A 14,194-nucleotide genomic window follows, 5' to 3' on the forward strand; every position below is an offset into this window, starting at 1 on the left:
GTGCTCACTGGGAAGACACCCTACAACAAAGCGAATACAATCCCCAAAAGTTCTGGAGGATAGTCAAACAAAGAAGAGAAAAACCCAGAATCATTCAGCCGCTGCACAGAGAGAAGAACCTCGTCTGTAACCCCTCTGAGAAAGTGGAGGCCATGGCCAACTCTCTTGAACTCCAATTCAGGACCCACAAAGTACACGACGAGAAGGCAGACGCCCATGAGGAACGAGTAGATAGGGAGGTTCCCAGGATCCTGCGACGGGCGTCACCAAAGTCCTTCCAGCCTGCCACACGCCTGAAAGGCCAGGGCTGAAGGGCACAGCACAGGTGGGGTATTTTTAGATGTGAAAAAGGCCTTCGACCGAGTCTGGCAGGATGGCCTAATTTACAAGCTCTACCAATGGACTCCCCTGTACATTTAATTAAAATCCTGGCTTCATTCTTTGATAATAGAATTTTTTTTGTCATGTTAGAATGTAATAAAAGTAGCCTTAAGACCATTGAAGCAGGTGTCCCCCCAGGATCTGTCCTGGGGCCGTTCCTGTACAGTCTATACACTAACGATATACCGAAATGGCCCAACACACACATAGCACTGTTTGCGGACGATACGGCCGTCTATGCAAGCCACCCGAACCAAAATTACGTAGCACATCACCTTCAGAGACACCTAGAAGCAATTACACAATGGTTTAATATCTGGAAAATAAAAATAAACGCCGAGAAATTTAACTCAATCATGTTTGCTACCAGAAGGAGGCCTCCAAACCGTCAAATATCCATTGATGGAAAGGACCTCCCCTGGAGTAATGAAATAAAATACCTAGGCCTAAAGATCGATGCAAAACACCTGTGGAAGTCCCACATTACTGATGCATGTAATAGAGGTTCGGCAGCATCTATAACCTATACCCACTGATAAAAGGCAATGGCCTGACCACTAGAACTAAACTAAAGATATGGAAGATGGTGGTCCTTCCATCACTATTTTATGGTTGTGAGGTCTGGGGAATGGCAGCAGACAATCACCTTAAAAAAGTTCAGGTCCTGAAGAATAAGGCTCTGAGAATTATAGCAAACCATCACCACACTCATTCAGCAGAAAACCCAATCATTCTATACATACTCTGAACAATCTACACACTACCTCATATCGTCGCTCGGCTCTGATCCCTTCCATGTAAACTACAAACATCCGATAACACGGTAACTCGACACTTCGGAGTATGACACCCACATACAACACAACATGCACTAACACAACTAACTCATGTAAATGAACGATCATGTAAAAACCCCTGGCTCATGACAGAAGGCAAAATGGCGAAGTCCACTGGCCCTTTAGATGCTACTGGGCAATAAAAAATTGCCCGACATGATACTCCGTCCGTCCGCTTACCGCCCAGAGTCGACGGTCAGTCGGTTGTCTATCAGTCAGCGCCAGTCGTTGTTTCCGAGTGGAGAGTCGAGCTGAGAAGACTTGCCCTCGATCTGTCCTAGAATTCACCGACATCTTTGTCTCGATCGCCGCTAGGACGCTTCCTAGGACGTCCGTCCCCGCGCATCCGTGCGCCGCAGCCATCGGTGTAGTTTCGCCGCCGGGACTGACAAAACTGCGAGCGAACTACGGACAACGAATACTAACGCAAAGACCTGACATGGAAAACCTAATTACAACAAGACCTCGTACTCAACGACTCCCCAAACACAAGTATATCTGCCCAGCGCGTACAGTAGCACAAAACACATCACACCACTTCCCAGACCTAGCCCCAACTATGGAACCCCTGACAACCCATACCACTACCCCTCCCCACCTAGACGTCAGACAATAAAACACAGACAGACATACACCCTCTCTCCCTCGTTCTCTCTCTCTCTCTCTCTCTCTCTCTCTCTCTCTCTCTCTCTCCCTATCTCCCTCTCCCTCACCCCCTCTCTCTCTCTCTCTCTCACACACACATACACGCACACACAAACACACACACACAAGCAACAAAACGACAACACTCGCACAATTAAGCAAGCCGGCACACTCTCCAACTACTCAATCCTGTTCTGCCACCGAAAATGAAAAGAAAAATTATGTAAATAGGAAATAGCAACAATTGTACAATGCAAATAACAATAGTAACATCATTATACACTACTCACAGACTAACATCCAAAACCTCTTATCATATGCTCTCTTCACCTCTGCTCCACAACCGAACACAGACATTATTTCGGAAATATTACACACAAATCACACACAGAAACACTACACACTCCAACGTAATCAACCACAATTATATATCACCATATGTCAATGTTTATTCCTCAAACTTCAACAAATGCCAATACTTAAATCTCTATCCCTTACTGTCACACCCCCAAATCTCTCTCTTAACCTTCCCCCTTCCATATTCTATTCTTATAAGCATGTTAATTCTAGTACTATATACATTAAGAACTAAAACATAACCTTGCAAACCATATCTCGTTGTTAATTTCTCCTACTATACTCTTTGTTAAACCAAAATATAACCTTGTTAATTTTATTATAACCTTGTTAATTATATAAACTTGTTAATTATGTAATACCAAATGTCAATTGTTAATGAACTCGTCAAAGTGCAAAAAATTGTAAAGCACCTTTCTGCAAGCACTTCAAATTGTATAAAAAAAGAAAAGAAAATTGTAAACCTCGCCTAAGGATAAAAAGTGCAATGCAAGCACTAGAATAGCCCGCCCTCCCCCCTAAGGGAAGGGAATGAAATGTGCTAAAAAAAAAAAAATCCCTGACGACCACGCGACAGCGCGCTGAGCCGCCGTAGCGAGAGGACGCTCTGGCTCACCGCTCCGCTTTGTGTCGCTGGCGCTTTTGTTCGCGCGCGTCTTTGTCCGCGCGCCTTTGTTAAGGCACGTGGGCACTTGCGAGTGTGCTAAGGAAGCTGCCGCGAACCTTCACTGCTGACTACTCGCTTGCGAGTGCGTCAGCGGCGAAATTGTCGTGCACTCCTCGTTACCGGCTGCGAATCAAATCGATTCAGTAATCGATCTGTGCCGCGCCTAGGGACCGTTAGGGCACGACGTGAGTCAGGACCCCCTTCACGTGGGACAAGTCCGCGGTCACTAGAGTAGAGACGACCATCTTTCCTACCTACCACACAGCTGCCCTATGGACCGACTAACGACCAGTGACGCTGACCAGGCATACCTGCCCACCGCTGACTCGAACCACCGTGACCGAGAGTTCATCCTCATGAACAAGATCGCTCACGGGGGCTCTTACCCCGGTCGAGGTGACGACTTGGCGGCCATGATTACCTCCGGAAATATCCGGAAAGCCGCTGCACTACCGAGCTCGGGGAAGCAAGAATCGGGCGTGCCACCGAGAGCCTCGCCGGTCGCACCGCAAGAAATTGCGGTCCCGGCGACGGCGGCCTCGAAGGGAGTTGCGCCGCTGGACTCGACCACCCAAGAGGTCGATGCTCCCCCGGTTGCCCCACTGGCCCCGATGCCACAAGAAGAACCCCTTGTCTCGCTAGTAGACGCGCCGTCCTGCGTTGGGGACATCCCTGCGGTCTGGGCGGGCGCTAAGACAGCACAAGAGGCTACCGAGATGGAGGTCATCGACCTCCCTGACGCGAACCTTGCCGAGGCAATCGCCGAGGCAGAGAGTCGCGATGCAGACCATGACGACGCCCGTGCGCCCAGGAAGCGCCGGGCCACGACACACGACGACTCAGACACGCACTCCTCGACCTCTGACTCTGCAAGGCCAAGGAAGAAGGCACCCAGAGCCTCCCGCGCTGCCGCTGCAGCGGCTGGGAGGGCTGGTGCTAGTGCCGCCAAGGCACCACACCCGACGAGGACACAGCAGCCCACTGCAACAGTTGCTGCCTCCAGGCAGCCTGATGAGGACGGCTTTGTTGCCCCACCTAGGAGGCACACCGCCAAGGCTGCCGCACTGCAGCCACCGCAGCCGCTGCCGACCACAAATGCGTTCGCAGGGGCGAACGCAGACGAGATGGAGGACGACGAGGCGCCCCTGGCGCCGCCACAGAGGAAGCCGCCGCCCCCACCACCCATCGTCGTCCAATGCGACGGCGAGTACAGAAACTTCGAGCAAAAGCTCGTCAGGTTGGCCGCGTCAACCACCCTCAAGTCTGCCGGCCGCGACCTCTACAAGGTCACGGTCACGTCACATGAGGAATACCGTGCGGTGATGGACGCCATCTGCAAGGAAGGCCTCCATTGCTACACTCACCCCTCTGAGCCGCTCAAACTCCTGAAGGTGGTATTCCGCCACCTTCCCCTCAAGTTTGGTGCGGACTACCTACGTGAGGAGCTTGAAGAAATGGGATTCGGCATCAGGTCAACAGGCCTGATGAAGTCTCCCAGGACCCACCGCGACATGCCGCTGTTCCAAGTTGTCCTAGTCGACAACCTGGAAAATCGGAAGATCTTCCAGGTACAGCGGGTCGGCCGTGTCAAGGTCGAGGTCGAACCGCTTAGGGCCAAAGGCAAAAGGGCCCAATGTTTCTCCTGTCAGCGGCTGGACCATGTCTCAAGGTACTGCTCCATGCCCCCCCGCTGCGTCAAGTGCGCGGGACAGCATGAGAGCCGATCTTGCGGCCTCCCCCGCGAGGACAAGCCGACCTGCTGCAACTGCGGCGGGCCGCACGTAGCCTGCTGCAGAGGCTGCACGGCCTTCCAGAGGGGCCGGAACCAGCAGCGAGGCAGAGGTGCTCCTTCTAGAAAGGTGCACCCTACCACCAGCTTCGCTGCCGCCACCAAGAGCGGGCTACAGCGCTCTGGCCATCACGATGGAGAGATACAGCAGACGTCTGCGCCTTCCACGGCTCCGCCCGAGAGGGCGGCAGCTCTCGTGGCCGCGCCTGACGCGCGGGTTGCCCGTCCACGCAGGCGTCGCCGGCGCGCAGGGCGTGCCACCCGTGCCGCAGCGCAACAGACTGTCACCGACACTCCGCCGCAGCAGCGGCAACCAGCCCGCGCTGCGCCACGGCTGCAGCCGGACACTGTCACCCCGCGGCAGTCAACGCCACCAGAGAGGCCCCAGTCAACAGCCCCTGTGGCGGAGGTCGCCCCAGCGACATCCGGCGTCTCCTCCGCACCAGAAGCAGCAGCTGAGCTCCGATCGCTTCTGCGATCGTTGAGCCAGGTGCTCGAGCAACTGCCGGTGCTCGTCACCGGAGTCACGGCGGCCCTCCAGGTCGGCGTAGTTCCCCAACCCCGCCATGGATAACAACCATGTCCACGGCCTCATCATCTGCGCGTTTAACGCGAACAGTCTGTACCCACAGGAAGGGGAATTCAGGGAGTTCTTGCGCGACGAGACAATATATGTTTGCCTCGTGTGCGAGACCTTCCTGAAGCCTGGGGTGCATGTTAATGTGGCCAACTACCGGTGTTACCGCACCGACAGGTTGACCCACGGCGGAGGGACGGCCGTTTACATCAGGGCCTCCCTAAAACACCATGAAGTCCAGCTTCCGCCCCTTGCCGCTGTGGAAGCCACTGGGGTGGCTGTTACCACTACGGCAGGGGTGATCACCTTCGTCGCGGTCTACAGGCCGCCGAGGGGACTGCTCCAGGAGGCTGACTTCAATGTCCTACTGGCGTTGCGCGGGAAGATTTTCATTGCGGGTGACCTTAACGCTAAGCACACGCAGTGGAACTCCCGCCTCACCAACACCAGTGGCCGCCGCCTCCTCCGCGCCACGCAACGGCATGGCGCGATCGTGCTGGGGCCCTACGATCACACTGTATTTCCCCACAGAGGCCAGTCTGACGTGCTCGACATCGCGGTACTGAAAGGTGTCGGGCACTTCACATCTGCCACCGTCCGTAGCGCCCTGTCGTCCGACCACCTCCCGGTAGTCTTCGACATGGACGTCATCGGCGCGTCCCTGCCGGCCGCCCGCCGCAACTTCCGCGGCATCGACGAGGCGCGCTTCCGAGGGGAGGTCTTAGACCGCCTCGAGGGAGCGCCTGACCCGTACGTGGAAGGTGCGGACGGGGCACTGAACTTCTTCACGCGCCACACACTCGCGGCCGCAGAGGTGGCCACCCCCAGGCAGCCAGGACGGCCGCGTGAGATGTCTCGCCAACTCCCCCCGCACATCCTGGAGGCGATCACTGACAAGAATCGCCTCTTTCGGGAGTGGCAACTCACACGGCTGCCGGAAACGAAACGCCGCCTCAACAGGGCGCGGCGTGAGATTCGGGCAGCCATTGAAGAGCACAGAAACCGTGACTGGGCGTCCTGGTGGCTACCCTCACGACAACGGACGGCAGCGCATGGCGGACCGCCAAGCGCTTCCTCCGGAGACACCAACGCGTTCCGCCTCTCCAAGTGGGGGGAAACGTCGTCTGCGAGCCAGATACAAAGGCGAGTGTCCTCGCAGACACATTCGCGGAGAACTTCCAACCCGCCGAAGGCGTCGTCGACGTCGACCACGTCCGCATGGTGGAGGACCGCCTGCCGGTCTTCCTCGCTGCGCGGGCCGACGACGACGAGATCGAGGAGATCGGCGGAGGAAGTAGACCTGCAACTCCGTCGCCTCAATCCCAAAAAGGCGGGTGGCTCGGACGGGGTCACCAACTGTCTGCTGAAGATGCTGCCGCCGGAGATACACCAGACTCTGGCGGACATCTTTAACAGCATTCTTCGCACTGGCACCTACCCTTCCGCGTGGAAACACGCGGAAGTGATTGCCATACCAAAGAGCGGGAAGGACCCCCGCCAGGCAGCGAATTACAGGCCGATCAGCTTGCTTCCGTCCCTCTCAAAAGTATTTGAGCGGCTGTACGTGGGGCGGCTGCTCCGCCACGCCACGGAGCAGCAACTCATCCCGGAGGAGCAATTTGGGTTTCGGAGCGGCCATTCTACCAGTCAACAGCTGCTGCGCCTGGTGGAGCAGGCGATGCGAGCACTGGAGACGCGGGAGTACCTCGGGGCGGTGCTTCTTGATGTCTCCAAGGCCTTTGACTGCGTGTGGCACGACGGCCTCATGTACAAACTCTTTGCACACAGGGTACCGACGTCACACGTGGTCCTGCTGCGCTCGTATCTCTCGGGACGAACGTTCCACGTCCTAGCAGACGGAGGCATCTCCACCGATAGTCAGGGAGTGCCACAGGGGTCGGTTCTCGGCCCCCTGCTGTACTCCCTCTACACAGCCGACGCTCCGCGGGTGGCACGCGTGGAGTTAGCACTTTATGCTGACGACACAGCGCTGTTCACCCGCAGCATGAACGCGGCCGAGATGCGCCGTCGCCTCCAGCTCGGATGTGACGTCCTGGGGGCCTGGTCCACCAAATGGCGATTAAAATTTAACGCCGCAAAGAGCCAGGCCATTGTCTTCAGCAGGAAAAGGCTACCTCCGAACCTGCAGCCAGTCACGATCATGGGAGGCCCCATTCCATGGTTGCTGACAGGAAAGTACCTCGGGGTGACGCTCGATCGGCGCCTGACGTGGCTCCCCCACGTCCGTGACGTCAGGGGGCGAGCAGTGGGGCGTCTTCGTGCGCTGTACCCGCTGCTCAACCCCTCCTCCACACTCCCGCCAAGACACGGCCTCACTCTGTATCTGGCCCTGGTACGGCCGATACTAGAGTATGCTGCCGTGGTGTGGGGGCAACGCTGCCGCCACACACATCGCTGTGCTTCAGCGCGTACAGAACAGGGCGCTGCGCCTTGCTCTTCATAAGCCGCCTCGCTATCCTACGAGGCTACTGCACGAGGAAGCAGGCGTCCCGCTACTGCGGGACCGCTTCTGGCACATCGCCAGAGGGTTCTACAACGCTGCAGAACACTCTGGCAGCCGCCTGATTCGTGGGCTGGGCCGCCAGGTCCACCACAGGCCGACTACACGTTGGCCCGACCTCCTGCGGGAGTAAACAAACTCCCACGGAGGCGATGACGCCACATAGAGCGCCTCCCTAGTCAGAGGCGCTCCCCGAGGAAAATCCAAGGAGTTAGGTAATCATATTCAAAAGAGAGGTCTATGCAGGAACAGCAGCTACGCTGCTTACCCTGTCTCCACACCTGGCAGATGTTGCCAGTGTTTTACAGTGACAGTGACAGTGACCCCTGACGACCATTCAGCCGCTCGCTGCCGCGGAGGACGGAACGTCGTGTACGTTCCTCCGCCTTTGTTCGCTCGCTGCGGGATTTCCCGGCCGGCCGCGCTGCTTTCGAGCACGTGGCCTGATGCTGGCTTAGCGCTCGCGCTTTGCTAGCAAGCAAAATTGTCGTGTCATCGTAGATACCACCAGTACATCACGCTGCAGAGCTCCCACTCTGCTTCCTCCGAGTCTAGGGACTTATCCAAGTCAGGGCCCGTGGCGCTGCCCGGTGTCCCGCGCTTGTGTATCTTAGGGTCAGCGCTGCCCCAGATACCCTGCGGTGTTAAACAGGTGTATCTGACTTCTTTAGCGTATGGTGGACTTTCCAAACTGTCCGACGTCTGAGCAAACTGCCCCTGGGCAGACCTCTAACCCAATCCGCTGTGGGAGCCCACAGGGCGACCACAGCCTAAACATGTCGACACAAAACACCACACGAAAACAATCTCGTACACCAGACGAACCAGACGCGATGTCTGAAAGCCAGCCCAAGAGGCAGGCTATGGAGGAGGAAGCAACAGCTGCTGCAGCTCCGTTACCAGAGGACGGTGAGGACATGGAATATGAGGCAAATGTCCCTACCAATAACAGATTCGAAGCGCTCACAGGAGACGCTGCTGACGTTCCCCAGCCAGGCCCCTCACAATCTCAGGGTCCTCGTAAATTTAAGGTCCCCCCCATAGTCTTCTACATGACTAAGGGATACCTAGAACTAGTCAAAGAACTGAAGCCAGGACTAAAAAGTAAAATTCTGTGCTCCTACAGAAAGGACACGATTAAAATGCAGGTAGACAACCTAGTTGACTACCAATATGTTATTGAGAATCTCAATCTAAGGAAAATCCAGTACCACACGTACGACTTAGATCCTAAGAAATTCGTCAAAGTTGTTGTCAGAGACCTTCCGATAGAGGCGGAGGATATCCAAGTCATGGATGCCATCAAGGAGCTAGGATATGACGTGCAAAACGTCATCGCGTTTAAAAAAATCGAGGAGGTAAATGGGAAGCAGGAACTGGGCAAAATGCCCATGTACTGCGTCACCCTAACCAGGACCTCAAACTGGGACTCCATCTATAAAGTCAAACTCCTATTCGACTTCAAATGTAGGATCGAATCGTACAAAAAGTCGGATGGGCCTACGCAATGTTACAGGTGCCAGCGGTTTAACCATGGCTCCCGAAACTGTACAGCAAACCCCCGCTGCGTCAAATGTGGCGGAGACCACCTCAGTAGTCTCTAAAAAACCCAAATCGGCTCCACCAAAGTGCGTCCACTGCCAAGGGGCGCACCCAGCCAACTTTAGAAGATGTCCCACTTGGGTTGCATTGACCCAACAAATGAGAGCCAGTTCTGGTCAACAGCTGGCAGCTACGCCTAGAGTACCAGCTCCCGCAATAAACGCACAAAATTTTCCAAACCTGGGGAAACGCCAGCAGCCGCCAACCACCCAGACGCCTGCTGGAAGACCCTCAAACACTCCCCTCCCCTCCTCTACCCGCCCAGTCGTGACTGCAGCGGCAGCACCGCCGCGCCGCCCGGCATGGAACATCCCTCCAGGACCCTCCCCCGCACAAAACAACTCCGGAGAAGCGTTTGAGCAACTCCAAGATATCCTCCGCCTGTTTGGGAACTGCAACCTGACTCATCTAATTCATACCATGAAGACCACTCTAGAGAGGTTGACACAAACGCCAGACGCGATGTCTAAAATAATGGTAATTGCTCAGGGAATCATGACTCATCAATGGACCCAAGACGCAATGACCACATCGCTATATTAAACTGGAATGCCGACGGCATCTCCGATCAAAAGCACTCAGTCGAGTACTTCTTTGATGATTATGGTATAGATGTGGCTCTTGTTACAAAAACCCCCCTAGACCCACAAAAGTCCTTGTCCATTAGGAACTATACCATGTACAGAACTGATAGAGTAAACCGACCTAAAGGCGGAACCCTAGTTTTAGTTAAGAATAGACTACCACATAGGCTTATCACAATCCCTCCACTGACCAGAGTGGAGGCAACGGCCATTGAAATTACACTCCTGGAAATGGAAAAAAGAACACATTGACACCGGTGTGTCAGACCCACCATACTTGCTCCGGACACTGCGAGAGGGCTGTACAAGCAATGATCACACGCACGGCACAGCGGACACACCAGGAACCGCGGTGTTGGCCGTCGAATGGCGCTAGCTGCGCAGCATTTGTGCACCGCCGCCGGTGTCAGCCAGTTTGCCGTGGCATACGGAGCTCCATCGCAGTCTTTAACACTGGTAGCATGCCGCGACAGCGTGGACGTGAACCGTATGTGCAGTTGACGGACTTTGAGCGAGGGCGTATAGTGGGCATGCGGGAGGCCGGGTGGACGTACCGCCGAATTGCTCAACACGTGGGGCGTGAGGTCTCCACAGTACATCGATGTTGTCGCCAGTGGTCGGCGGAAGGTGCACGTGCCCGTCGACCTGGGACCGGACCGCAGCGACGCACGGATGCACGCCAAGACCGTAGGATCCTACGAAGTGCCGTAGGGGACCGCACCGCCACTTCCCAGCAAATTAGGGACACTGTTGCTCCTGGGGTATCGGCGAGGACCATTCGCAACCGTCTCCATGAAGCTGGGCTACGGACCCGCACACCGTTAGGCCGTCTTCCGCTCACTCCCCAACATCGTGCAGCCCGCCTCCAGTGGTGTCGCGACAGGCGTGAATGGAGGGACGAATGGAGACGTGTCGTCTTCAGCGATGAGAGTCGCTTCTGCCTTGGTGCCAATGATGGTCATATGCGTGTTTGGCGCCGTGCAGGTGAGCGCCACAATCAGGACTGCATACGACCGAGGCACACAGGGCCGACACCCGGCATCATGGTGTGGGGAGCGATCTCCTACACTGGCCGTACACCACTGGTGATCGTCGAGGGGACACTGAATAGTGCACGGTACATCCAAACCGTCATCGAACCCATCGTTCTACCATTCCTAGACCGGCAAGGGAACTTGCTGTTCCAACAGGACAATGCACGTCCGCATGTATCCCGTGCCACCCAACGTGCTCTAGAAGGTGTAAGTCAACTACCCTGGCCAGCAAGATCTCCGGATCTGTCCCCCATTGAGCATGTTTGGGACTGGATGAAGCGTCGTCTCACGCGGTCTGCACGTCCAGCATGAACGCTGGTCCAACTGAGGCGCCAGGTGGAAATGGCATGGCAAGCCGTTCCACAGGACTACATCCAGCATCTCTACGATCGTCTCCATGGGAGAATAGCAGCCTGCATTGCTGCAAAAGGTGGATATACACTGTACTAGTGCCGACATTGTGCATGCCCTGTTGCCTGTGTCTATGTGCCTGTGGTTCTGTCAGTGTGATCATGTGATGTATCTGACCCCAGGAATGTGTCAATAAAGTTTCCCCTTCCTGGGACAATGAATTCACGGTGTTCTTATTTCAATTTCCAGGAGTGTAAAATAGGCCAGCACCATGTAGTATTAGTTGCAGCCTACAACCCTCCTGATGGGCGTATCCCTCCAGGTGACTTAGACATAATCTTAGGATTAAGCCAAAGAGTCGTCATTGGTGGAGACTTAAACTCAAAAAGCAGATCGTGGGGCTGTAGGGCGAACAATGCCAGCGGAACTGCACTTAAAAAAACTACCTTGAAGGAAAGAATAAAATCACTCTAATAGCACCTGAAGAGCCAACGCATTTTCCAAGAAGGGAAATGAATCACCCAGATATACTTGACATATTCTTGATAAAAAATTTCCCCTGGGCCCAAAACCCCACGGTCCTAAACCAGCTCGACTCCGATCATAATCCTGTTACATTAGAGCTAGCTGGTGCCGGACATGTCTCAAGCACCAACGTGTTCAACACATACGAGACTGACTGGGAGAAATACACCAACTTGGTAGGCCTGCACACAGATGAGATACCACCCATGACGAACAGGAGACGCATTGATAATGCAATCGAACAATTTACCAGCATAGTGAAAGAATGCCAACGGCTTTCAACCACGAAAACCCGCCACGAGAGGGGCCGACAGGACCTGCCAGACGAACTCCAAGTACTCCTCAGTACTAAGCGGAGGTTCCGAAAGCGCTGGCAGACCTATCGGGACCCAATCGATAGGCGGATAATGAACAGTCTCGCCCAAGAACTTAGAGTCCGACTGGCTGAATACAGGAGTGCTCGCTGGGAAGACACATTACAACAAACGGAAAATAATCCCCAGAAATTCTGGAGAATAGTCAAAAGCCGAAAAGAGAAGCCCCGAAGCATCCAGCCACTACATGGAGAAAACGGCCTCGTCTACGACCCCCCAGAGAAAGCGGAGGCTATGGCCAACTCTCTCGAACTTCAGTTCAAGATCCATAACATCGACGATGAAGAAGCAGACGCCCAAGAGGAACGAGTGGAGAGGGAGGTTCCCAGAATCCTGCGACGCGCATCACCAACTTCCTTCGAGCCAGTCACATGCCAAACTGTCTGTTCGATCATTAAAGGGCTCGGCAACTCCAAGTCCCCTGGTCCAGATGGCATACGCAATCTACAGCTCAAAAACCTACCACCCACAGCACTCTTCTACCTTACAGCAATCTATAACTCCTGTCTCCAGAAGATGTATTTCCCATCCTCATGGAAAATAGCAAAAGTAATTACCCTTCCAAAACCCAACAAAAATCCCTTGTTCCCCAGAATTATCGCCCTATATCACTCCTCAGCTCCCTCGGAAAAATCCTAGAACGCCTGATCCTAGCAGCCCTTAAATCCTTCCTCACTGAACATAATATAACCATCCCAGAACAGTTTGGCTTTCGTGCAGGGCATGGCACCATTTCCCAAGCCACCTGAGTAATCGAACAGATATGTAAGGCAAGGGCCAAAGGGCAGAGCACAGGCGCGGTCTTCTTAGATGTGGAAAAGGCTTTTGACCGAGTCTGGCACGACGGCTTAATTTACAAGCTCCACCAATGCGACTCTCCTGTACACTTAGTAAAAATCCTGGCTTCTTTCTTAGAAAGTAGAAAATTTTTTGTTATGTTAGATAGTAATAAAAGTATCCTTAAGGACATAGAAGCAGGCGTCCCCCAAGGATCTGTATTAGGCCCATTCCTATACAGCCTGTACACAAATGATATACCAAAAAGTCCCAACACCCATATTGCACTGTTTGCGGACGATACGGCCGTCTATGCAAGCCACCCGAACCTAAATTACGCGACACACCACCTACAGAGACACCTAGATTTAATCACACAATGGTGTAATATTTGGAAAATTAAAATAAACGCAGAGAAATGTAATTCAATCATGTTCACCACCAGGAGAAGGCCTCCAAAACTGGTGTAACGAAGTGAAATATCTAGGACTAACGATACACGCCAAACTGCTGTGGAACTCCCACATTACAAATGCGTGTAATAGAGGTTCGGGTAGCATCTACAACCTATATCACTGCTGAAAAGCAATGGCCTGTCCACCAGCACTAAGCTTAAAATATGGAAGATGGTAGTCCTACCATCTCTACTATATGGCTGTGAGGTCTGGGGAATGGCAGCAGACTGTCACCACAAAAAGCTACAGGTTCTCCAGAACAAGGCACTGAGAATCATTACAGACGCGCCCTGGTTCGTCTCAAATAACACAATCCACAACGATACAAACATGCCAACCATCAGCACACTCATCCAACAGAAAACATAATCATTCTATACATCTTCTGAAAACTCGCCGCATCATCTCATTTCCGCACTCTGATCAGATCCATTTCACATCAATTACAAACATCCGAAAAACACAATAACTCGACACTACAGAGTATAACACATTCACAACACAATACATGCACAAACAAAAATAACTCATGCAAATAAACCAACATGTCAAAACCCCCTAGCTCATGACAGAAGGCAAAATGGCGAAGTCCACTGGCCCTTCAAAAGCTAACGGGCACGACCAAACTGGCCCGACATGATACACCGTCCGTCCGTCCCTGACGACGGCCCTCCAGGCCATCGCCCAGCCCCCCAGTCATGGATAGCGACCATAACCAT

Source organism: Schistocerca piceifrons, chromosome 8 (genome assembly GCF_021461385.2).
Source record: "Schistocerca piceifrons isolate TAMUIC-IGC-003096 chromosome 8, iqSchPice1.1, whole genome shotgun sequence".
NCBI classification, from domain to species: domain Eukaryota; kingdom Metazoa; phylum Arthropoda; class Insecta; order Orthoptera; family Acrididae; genus Schistocerca; species Schistocerca piceifrons.